This window comes from Porites lutea, chromosome 3 (genome assembly GCF_958299795.1).
Source record: "Porites lutea chromosome 3, jaPorLute2.1, whole genome shotgun sequence".
Taxonomy (NCBI): domain Eukaryota; kingdom Metazoa; phylum Cnidaria; class Anthozoa; order Scleractinia; family Poritidae; genus Porites; species Porites lutea.
The window spans coordinates 44,221,218-44,232,754 of record NC_133203.1 but is presented as its reverse complement, the minus strand read 5'-3'; the positions used below and the strand labels follow the sequence as shown (position 1 = coordinate 44,232,754).

Sequence of the window (11,537 nt, the reverse complement as noted above, 5' to 3'; positions counted from 1 at the left end):
ATGATGTAATTTCTCTGGAATCGAGGCCCTTGAATTTTCGTGTATTTGTACACGCGTATAGCCTGCTGCCGGAGAGGTATTTTTGGTTGTCGCTAACAGGCGTACTAAATCAATTCAGAAACAAATAAAAAGTACCGCCGTCGATACAGTAGGAAGTAAAAAAACTTTAGCAAGTAAATCATGTTTCTTGTAGAATTAATCGCCTCCTTATTTCTCGATCTAATCTCCAAGCAGGCGAGATGTGCACGCCGCTGTAAGCGCGTTCTTGTTGTAAGAAAAAATATGCAATTAGCGTAAAAAGGCTAATTGCAAAAGGACCAAGTAATTGGTGTCCCAAAGACACAAAACAAAGCAAAAGCTAGTTACAGCAAAGCGAAAAACAATTAGCTAACTAGAAAAAATAAATAGAAAAAAGACAAGAAAAAGGTAAAAAAACTTACCTAAAAGTTAAGCCCCGATGAAGGCAAGACCAAAAAAAGCGGACGCTCGTATCCACTCAGAAGAGAAAACGGATAAGAGGCGAAAACCACTCACCAAGCTTGATCCAGTTGGCCAGACTACCAAGCGAGACGAGAAAACAAGAGACCCCGAACAAAAAAGAGCCGGTATCTATAAGGAAACACATACACCTTGAAAGTCGCAGCAATACTCACCAAACGGACGGGAATCTAAGCCCAAACGGGTAGAATTTGTTATTGCACTTTGCCTGTTATCACGACATCTTTTTGTAGAGATTGTTGTCCGTATTTAATATCAACATTAAATTAACAAAATTGCAACAAAGCAACAAACTAATTGTCAAGTATGCAATAATTCAAGACATGCAGACATTGCTTATGTTTTGTCCAGCAAAAGACGTCTCAGCTTATTTATTTTCTCCAATGGTCAAAGAAAAAATAACTTTTTAAGGTCAGTACAATTACTGATAACGCAGCAGTTTTCATTGTGGCGCACAAGTAAAGATAGGAACAAATAACTTAAATGTAGTCAAGGAGACTAAGAATCCCAAGCAAGTATGACCGAGGATCTGAAATCGGGACTACCGGTGGTCAGGGCCTCTCGATTACAAGTCCAGGGCTCTAACCGCCTGGCTTCCCTGCCCCCTAACGGAGGATCTGAAGACGAGATTCTGAATTTCCCCAGCTAATTAAACAAGAAACGCTCCAAGCAGTCTCTCTGTTACCCTTCTTTTTTTCTTAGTCTGTCGACTAAAACACGCGAGAGAAACAAAGCCCAGTCTCGAGCGACTGGGGGTGTGCGGAACAGTGCGAAAGGGAGAGGCATGAGAAAAGCAGCGCAAGTGTTTCACATCACTAAATTAAAAAAATTGCTAAATTAGAGTCGGTCTAGTCATGCAATCTAGTAACACTACGTTTTGGGGGCTTTTACCAAACCAATGCTATGCATGCATATTTTATCTCTTTGTCTGCTAGAAGTAGGGAAACAAAGCAAGTAAATAAAGATCGAATTGATACAGAGAACATTTTGAGTTTGTGCTCGACCCTGTGTTGATGTTGTAATTATGGAACTGTTTTGGGACCGCCTCCCTCCTCGCGCGCCGATTCGTTTTTCGCTCGGAAGCTAGCGCAAAACGAGAGTGACTGGTGACGAGACGCAAGGGATCATAGAATAGCCTACGTACCAAGCGTTTCCACTCGAGTTATTGCGCGAAAACTTGCAGGGAGGGAGAGCAAAAACTTTTTTCTCCTATGGTTTCAGCTTTGGCACATTAGCTCGAGCAGAAGCGTTTGCTACGTAGGCTAACCATAGGAAGGGGAAAGAAGAGAGACGTCTTCACCTTTCCGCCTCCCTTGGCGCGAAAATTTTCATCGAGAGAGAGACATCTGGATTCGAGGCAGGTTTTGAGAGGCTGCACAGAAGTGGAAAAAGGCCTCCCCCATACAGTCCCACAACACAACACTGACCATGATCAGTAGGTCAGGACTCTAGTCTCGGCATTGAATTTAGAAAGACTTTTCTTAGCCTGCGAATACAGCCGTCTCTCCTCGCTCCTAAGACAGCTAAACAGTGGCTTTTTATTCCTCAAAATCTGTTTTGCAAGGCACGCAGCGCCGGCCTGATATTTTCGTGCGAAGCTCGTGGGGCCTCACATGCCCACAGAGCAAAAAAAGCGAACAGGAATACATATGACATTTACTCAATAAAACGTGTATAAACTAGGAAGTTTCAGGTTGTAGTCGTGCAAAAAAATGGCAAAGAAATGTACCAAAAAAGTGTGCTGCAAGTGCAAAGTTGTTTTTTTGCTAATTAGACCTTTCATTTTTTTTTGCCCTTGTCATTGTTGTTGCCGTTTAGTATTACAATATTTCATTTTTTGTTTGAGTAAACTATAAGTATATTGACGAGTGCCTTGCTTCTAGCCCTGGCTAAATCTATATAGTAAAGTAATTGGCAAAGATGATACAAACTTGGCTTAGGTGTCGGTGGGGCGGTCGACACAGACGGCGGCACAGACGACGAGCAGCAGCATTTGTTGCTTGACAAACGACAAACGAATTCATCAGAGCAATCTTTAAGACCCGGTGGGCAGGAATTATTTTTGGAATAGCAGTTGGCCTGCCGTATAGCAGTTGGCTTCGGCGGGTTTTCCCAACAGTGCTCTGTAAAGAATAAATTATTATTAAAATTATTGTAATTATTATTATTATTTTTTTTTTTTTTATCATTATTCAGTATTAGTGTCGGTGACTAGTGGTGGATGTTCAGCCACCTCCACTTCGGTGAATATTGTTATTTATTATTTTGTAGAAGAGGAAGGAAAAACGGGGGATTGTTTCGGTGAATACCACCTGTAAATTCTAATTCCTACTGACGATAAGCTATTTTGGAGATTAGCAGCCCTGGCCGGAGCATGCGTGGCAGGCCTTGAAAAGGGTGGGAGAAGAAGGGGTGAAGAGAGGGGTATTGCCCTTTCATACTTCTTTCCCTCCCCTCCGCTTTTTTACACCTGCCACGCGGGGCCAGAAAAGCCCTTGAGATGGCTTTCTCATGGGCACGTTACTCCGGTGGCCCGAAACTATTGATTTTTCAGACAGAATTACCAATTTTATTGAAAATTGTCATTTATTGCGGTGGTTATAGCGCAGCTCTCGCGCAGCGGAGCACCATGGGTAAGAAAATTCGGTTATCTATGCATCCAAGAAATTTTGGTCCTGAGAAAATCGTTCGCACGTACGTCCACCCCACTTATGTAAGCCGGGGTAAAATTTTGCATTTCAAGCACCCGAGCGTTTCGGGGATAAATCGCATAGCAACCCGGACTTTTAGAGATAAACAATAACAACAACAAAGCCGATTCTTTGTTTTTATGTCTACATTAACGTGGAGAACAGAGAAAGAGCTAGAGCAGGATATAAAAAAGGAGGCAAATTTCGTGGAAAGAAAAACATGAAAAATTTATAGCGGCGGTGAAAACGTGAGAAATGCTAGCGGCCACCAAAGTGAAAATGAGCAAGAGCGAAAAAAAAATGGTGAACAGGTGACAGGTACACATACAACATTTCCTTCATAAAACGAAACTAGGAAGTTTATGGAAGTTTCACGTTGTAGTCGTGAAAAACAAAGGCAAAGAAATGTACAAAAAATTGTGCTGCACATGCAGAGTTGTTTTATTTTTTTCGTTAATTAGACTCACTGACTTTTTTACCGTTTTCGTTGCCCCGATTTTATATTAAATGTGACTAAACTATAGATATTAGCCAGAGCTTTGCTGTTAGCCCTCAGGACTAAATCTATATATTTTATTAGTAACTTGTTAAGTTTTGCTGGCGAAAAAAGGCGGGCACCGTACCGCAAATTATGCCCAAAATGGATCGCAAATAATTCCTAATTTTAAGGGGGGTTTTCAGGGGTGGGCCGAGGGGGACGAGGCTATAGCTGGCAAGTGGGCAAGTGTTCCTACCACCCCTTTCTGAATTTTCTGGATCCGCCTATGAATTTCAACCAAAAATGATCCCGTAAAAAGTTTGGATAGTGGATGATGCTGAGTACTTGAGCAACGCATTTATCGAGTGAAATTTATTTCGGCTCCGTATAGTGTATTTAACTCAAAACTACGAAATCAAGTACACGTTCGTACGTCCACCCTTTCATGAAAGCCGGCAAGAAATTTGCATTTCTAGCACCCGCGCGTTTTTGGCGGTAAATCGTATGGCCACTCAGACTTTTCGAGAAAAAACACAACAGCAAAGCCAAGTCTGTCTTCTTCTTTTTGTTTTTTTGACTAAATCTTATTGTCTACACTGAGATGGGTAACAAAGGAAATAGCTAAAGCGAAATATAAAATACAAAGGTGACGAATTTCGTTGAAGGGAAAACAGGAAAATTTTATAGCGTCGGTCAAAAAATGACAAATACTAGCCGCCTCCAAGGTGAAAATGAGTGCCAGTAAAAAAAAACGAACAGGAATACATATGACATTTCCTCAACAAAACGTGTATAAACTAGAAAGTTTCAAGTTGTAATCGAGCAAAACAATGGTAAAGAAATGTCCCAAAAAAGTGTGCTGCAAGTGCAAAGTTGTTTTTTGCTAATTAAACCTTTGATTTTTTCGCCGTTCTCATTGTCGCCGTTTAGTATTACACTATTTTATTTTTTGTTTGAGTAAACTATAAGTATATTGACGAGTACCTCGCTTTTAGCCCTGGCTAAATCTATATACCTTACTTGTATTAAAATTCGCGCAGTACTAGAATTCGGGCAGCGCTGGGTGCGTCAATTTTAGTACTGCGCGAACTATTATCCGCGTGAAAAGCTTTGTCGTGTAATATGAGACACTTATTGTTAGCAATGCACATCAGTTGATTTACATAATTTACCCTAGTAATAGTTGACACTACAGCTGCCCCGTTCTGTATATTGTTAGTCAATAGTATTCTTGCTGGTTGTGTAGCTCTTTGAAATATACCGATTCATGATGAAGATTTTCAGACATATTCCATACAATAGGTGAGATAAATACAGGAAACGCAAGGTTCCATGCACAATTTCAGCTCGATTTACACAGCTTTGATCAAAACATTCTCAGTTTCGCGAATAGTTTATTCTAAACCATGAGAAAAGATTTAATTAGAAGTTGAATTTTTCGCTATTTCTCTTTCCCTTTTTACATTCAGTTCATTTTATTTGCCGGAAAGTAAGCCTTAGAAATAAAAGGACGTTTGATCGATTCACGCTAGCGCATTCTAGTCTTATTTGAAACTTTATAACGGAAGGACATCTGTGAGCAAGGAATAAGTCAGCACGGAATTTGACTGTCGGCGAATTTCTGTAAATGTCCATCAATCTGCTAGTGATGAGATCGCCGTTGTTCACTCGTCTTGCTTGTTTGGGGCTGAGCCTTATTCCGATCAAAGAGAGAGAAAGAGTGTCTGGCAAGGTTTTCAATATATATCAAAGATTTGTGTACTCGTGTCTGGCAAACTCTCCAAATGTATATATATACACAGTTAAACGCACCTTATAACCTCCCCTGCGCTTAACGACAGTCTTTTCAGGGGCGGATCTAGGGAGAGGGTGCAGGGGGTGCGCACCCCCACCTGAGATGACCTGCGGTTTTCTAATACAACTGGTATTCTGCAAAAAAAAAAAACTATGTGGTTTATTGGTGTTGAAGTAGAGTAAGAGAAGAGTGCACCCCCTCCTGAAAAAAATCCTGGATCCGCCCCTGCTTTTAGTCCATAACTTTCAAAACAACTGCTCCACAGAATGTCACTGCGTAACGCAAAGGAGTATCGAAGTATGACTGCACAATAAATTTCACAAAATCTACCTGAGCGGTCCCTTCATGATTTTCTGTCTTTACGTCATCCTAACCATTTCGTACTTGCGGGCGCAATCAATAGAAACGTCATCATTACCTACCGATTCCTCACGGCTCGAGTTCGAGCAAATCGAGATTTTTTCTAGTATACTGACTGTATATTTGAACTGTAAGTACTGTCCTTAATATACGCGCGAGTTACTAGGGTGCCTCCTCGGGATTTCGCCTCTGGGCGAAATCCCTGCGGGGGCAATAATTTTGAAGGCATTTTCTTAGGGCCACCTAATCGCTTTTTGATTAACTTTTGACAAATATTCTAGTATTTGTTGATAAAAAAACACTCATTATAAATGCGTTAATTGATGATAGCTCTATTAAACAAACCAAAAAGAACGAACGCGGAAAATTACTCGCGCGAATTTAAAACTGCGCGAATAAGTCTTAACAAGGTGCGCGAAATTAAATCGCACGAATTTAAAGCTGAGCGAAAATGGGTACGACGCGAATTTTAATACGAGTAAGGTATTAAAGGAATCGGATAACATAATACAAACTTGGCTTAGTTGTCGGCGGGGCAGTCGACATGGAAGGCGGCACAGACGACGGGCCAGACTTTGGGCAACAGCATTTGTTGCTTGACACCTGACAAACGAAGTTTCTAGAACAATCTTTAAGACCTTTTGGGCAGGGATCTTGTATGTAATAGCAGGCGGCCTCAGGCGAATTTTCCCAACAGTACTCTGTAAAAAAAATATATTATTATCATTATCATAATCATTATCATTATCATAATCATTATCATTATCATTATCATTATCATTTATCATTATCATTATCATTATCATTATCATTATCACTATCACTATCACTATCACTATCACTTATCATTATCATTATCATTATCATTATCATTTATCATTATCATTATCATTATCATTATTATTATTATTATTATTATTATTATTATTATGCATATGTAAATGTATCACAGTCATTAAAACTGGAAGTTCTCAGACTGAACGCTGGGAATGAGGATGTCTTCCAGTTCGTGTTTTATCATACGTCATAAGACACTCCAACCTGATTATATCTATTGAACTTACTTGTTGCATGGCCAACAGCCAAAAGACTAAGAAGCACAAGAAATAACGGAACCATCATCTAGTCTTTTTTGACGACAAAATGATTTTCAACAACACTGAAAGAAAACGAAGTATGCAACATTATTAAATTGTCAACGAACAAGCGTAGCGAGGTCGCTCTGCTTGCGAAGCGGCAGCATCATAGTGCCGCGCGAAGTATTGCTGGAGTCAGAAAATTTCTCGATCGAAAGCGATCGAGCTGTAAAAGTGTAAATGTAAGGTGCATATTCCCTGGAGACTTTGGTTTAGGCCGATCGCAAGGCCGGAACCAGCGGGGAGGAAGAGAGAAGTCTGGGACCGAGAAACGATGTTCTCACAACTTGCAAAGCGGTCACATTGCGTGGTGGTCAGCGGATAATTGCACTGTATTTTTTACAAAGTAAAATATTTCAGAGGCCAGAAGCGAATCAGTAAGGGAAATAATTCGATGATTGAAAAGATAATATCATGCCTCTTTGTTTTTCTGGCATATCGTCCTTGTCCTTTGGCACTGAAATTGCAAACCGCTAGCGACCGTGTGAATTCTTAACCGACAACAACGCCCGTTGGACCATCTAAGGTATTTTGCCAGGCGAATAGAATATTATATGAGCTATGATGCTGATAAAAATTACTTGAGAAAGTGTCAAATTTATCAGAATTAAGTCTATTCAAGAGAGCTTTATAAATATGTAGAAAATTGCTCGCAGAAAACTGCAATTACTCTACTTCCAGCAAAGCTCTTTGAATATCGAAGTATGAAGGGATTCGAAAAAGATTGCTATCTAGCTGATCTTAGTAACATCCCCTGGGACTCAGCCTACATCTATGATTACATTGATGATATTCATGACCACTGGCATCATCTATTTATTAACGCTGTTGATCAGCACTTGCCATTTAAAAAGAAGTACATCGGAGGCGATCAGCTGCCCTGGATTACTCTTGAGATCTACTTTGCAATTTCAAGGCGTAACATCCTTTTCAGGAAATTTAAGGGAAAATAAATCTGATGGTAATTGAGAACAATTTAAGAAGCAGAGAAACCTCGCTGCCGCCCTAAAACGTCTACGAAATCCTATTTCATTCAGGCTTCTGCTGAATGTGCCCACCCTGGTGAATTCTGGAAAGAAAATTCAAGCCTTTATTACCTTCCAAAGGTACTCAAAAACAACGTATACAACTTTTGGAGGAAGGATGGTTGATTACTGACAACATGGAAATAGCTAACATTTTCAACAAACACTTTATAGATGATGTTGCTGCTCATGTTCCTATTTTGTATGCGCATGCTTGTGCTAATCACCTTAGTGTCAGTCAAATTAGTCAGAGATCTGTACCTTTGAGTTCAAACGAAACCGAGGCAAACCCATAATTGATTGGTTCTTTCCCCGCCGATGGATCAAATCCGTGCATCGATCGGCCGTTGAATCCCAACCGTAGAATTTGCATGCGAAGTTGCCTTTTTGTTTTGTTTTGTTTTCATCCGGCGACCGTAAAAATGCAAATTACAGTAAAACCCCGCGACTAAGAACCTGGATTTTTCCAAGTTAACCTAAACAGGTTCTTATATAAATGGTAGTTGGCACAAGTTTAGGCTATTTACTTTCTTAAATAGGTTCCTATTTTCTGAAGGAAAAAAAAAACAATACAGCTAAGAGTATTTAGAGGTTCAGCTTGTCAATCCTCATATAAAATCTGCACACCAAATAAGACGCTATGTAAAGATGAACATAAAAAGAAGAACTGCATTTAGTTTGTAATTGTATTCAATAACAATTTTACCTAAGTCACGGGGATTTATAGCCTGAATTTCATCCGATTACTTCGAGTCGTTATTACTCCCTCGGTAACGTCTTCGCTGATAGGAGAAAACGACTCGAAAGAATCGGATGAAATTCAGGCTACCTCACGACTGGCTTAACTGAGCAGGGATGTTTTCATTGTTTGTCCTTTCCAAAATCATTTTGTCGAATTTAAACTTGTTCTAGCGGGGCAAAAGGAATGAATAGTGACTAAAAAATGTAAATTGCATGAATAACGCTTTGATATTACTTTCTTTTCAATAAAACAGAATTTGTCCTGAATATCAAAGTCAAAAGCGAGAAAACTGAATTGGAACACTTTACCTCAGAGCTACACGAAGCTACACGGCAACCTTCCCAGGTAGTGTCGTTGTAGTTCACTGATTAGTAATGTTTATCCTGGTTAGCAAGGAGTGGTTAAAGAAAGGAACATACAACACGTTTCAGTGATCGAAGCGGGGCAATTTGAACAATATCTGCAATATTTCCGGATCACGTCCATAATTATAGTTCTGAAAACGCTTGAAGGACGCACATAAATTTTCGCATCTATATCAAACACTCTTTTGATCTGTCATCAACATACAGCCGAGGTACAACAAATGGCTGAACTCACGACATAAAACTTGTGTACCTAAATCGTAAAAGCGTCTAGTTTTCCAAGTTATCATTCAAAGCTAATAGACTCAATTATTCCTGTGAGATTGCCTGCTTGATTAATTTTTTTTGTAAGCGGTCATCAAGTGCTGAAGGGAGAACCATCTTGATTTGAAAAGGTTACAGCAACAATTCCGAAATCGATGCACAGCTAAGCGTTTAAAGTGATATTAACCGACAAGTTTCAGATCTGTGTAGGGTTAGGATTAGGCCGGGGCTAATAGCGACCAAAGTTGGTGAGGTGGAAACATGTTGAATTCAGACTCCTTAAAACAGTGGAAATAATATTGCCAATTAAATACTTCCATTGAAAGTGCACTTGTAAGAGATAACAATTCTGCCTCAAGATGGCAAAAAGATACAAATCTGTCATCATGAGTATAGCTTCCGAGAGCTCCTTATTGTATCGGACTCGGTCTGTGTATTTTTAGTTTGTATTTCAGCGTAACACTGAGAGGAAAACTCATGGTCGCTACTCTTTAAAAGTGTTTCTTCTTTCTTGCAACATGACCTTTTTTCTTCATATGTGCAAACGTTACCTTTTATTGGTCTTTATTGAATAAAACTCTATTAAATATGCTCCAATATCGACTTAATAATATCCTGTATAATATTGGCGATCACTCTGTATTGCCCAAATAGCTTCGTCAGTCCACAAGTAATTTACATACCATAGGTGACGCGTGATTACTTTACACCCTTTCCTCGTAACGTGAGTTTGGCTTGGGCCGTTTGTAGACAGACACGCTACTCCCAATCAACGGCCTCTTATTCTTAGCCCCAGGTCCTGAGTTGGTGGCGAAAGGGGGGTAGGGCGCGGTGGGTACTCAGAAACAAAATGACAGATTTCCCTACCTTTTTCGGAAAACACCAATTGAATACACAAAAAACACAAAAATGTAAATTAGAGTCCAAAGGGTAAAGTAGTAGTTTTCATTGTGGCGCACAAATAAAGATAGGAACAAATAACTGAAATGTAGGCAACAAGGCTAAGAATCCCAAGCAAGTATGACCGAGGATTTGAAATCGGGACTACCGGTTGTTAAGGCGGGGATTCAACTCAGGGCCTCTGGATTACATTTCCAGGGCTCTAACCGCCTGGCTTCCCTGCATCCTAACGGAGGATATGGAGACGAGATTTCGAGTTTCCCCGGCTAATCAAACAAGAAACGCTCAAAGCAGTCCCTCAGTTACCCTCTTTTTTCTTTTTTTCTTTTTTCTTAGTCCATCAACGAAAACGCGTGAGTTAAAAAAAAAAGCCCAGTCTCGCGCGACTGGAAGTGCGCGGAACAGTGCGAAAGAGAGAGGCTTGAAAAAAGCAGCGCAATCGTTTCACATCAGTAACTTGAAAATTTGCGAAATTAGAGTCCCGATTAGAGACTCCATGTAGTCTAGTAACACGTCGTTTTAGAGGCTTTTACCAAATCATTGCCATGCATGCATATTTTATCTCTGTCTCTGCTAGAAATAAGGAAACAAAACAGGTAAAAAAATCGCATTGATATAGAGAACATTTTGAGTTTGTGCACGGCCCTGGGTGGACGTTGTGATTATGGACTGTTTTGGGACTGCCTCCCTCCCCGGGTGCCGCTTCGTTTTTCGCACCCCCCCCCCCCCCCCTCTAGCCTGTTCCAGGCTACGAGATGGTGGTGAAAAGTCGTTCAGTGAAAAAAAATGCGAAAAACGCGCTGGGGCTGGGGAGAGACAAGGCCCCCTTTCCCAAGTGGCGCTCGTCGGTTTGCGCGTTTTAATACGTCCCCACTATACTATCTGAGAGCCTGGCACAGGCTACACAGAGGCGAGCGCAAAACGCGACTAACTGGTGACGAAGCGCAAGGGACCATACGATAGACTGCGTACCAAGCATTTCCGCTCGAGTTATTGCGCGAAAACTTGCAGAGAGAGGGGAAAAAACTCTTTTTTTGCTCTAGTTCCAGCTTTCGCGCATTAACTCGAGCGGAAATGTTTGGTTTGAAGGAGAAAGAAGAGAGATGTCCTCACCTTCTCGCCGTGTGTGGCGCGCAAATTTTACATCGAGAGAGAGACGTCTGGATACGAGGCAGGTTTTGGGAGGCTGCACAGGAGTGAAAAAATGCCCCCCTCCCAAAAAAAAGCATACGGTCCTATTGCGTACAATTCGTCACAAGACTGACCATGATCAGTAAGTAAGTC

The 11,537-nt window shown here is 40.7% G+C and overlaps 1 long non-coding RNA gene across 1 annotated transcript; it reads right to left on the bottom strand.

Moving 5' to 3' along the window:
* Window positions 1-544: 544 nt before the first annotated feature.
* Window positions 545-6,520, bottom strand: LOC140929793 (uncharacterized). The gene is made up of 3 exons (XR_012164793.1): window positions 6,337-6,520; window positions 2,430-2,621; window positions 545-609 (listed from the first exon to the last, which is right to left on the bottom strand). It is a non-coding gene; the product is annotated as an uncharacterized lncRNA (long non-coding RNA).
* Between the last annotated feature and the right edge of the window lie 5,017 nt (window positions 6,521-11,537).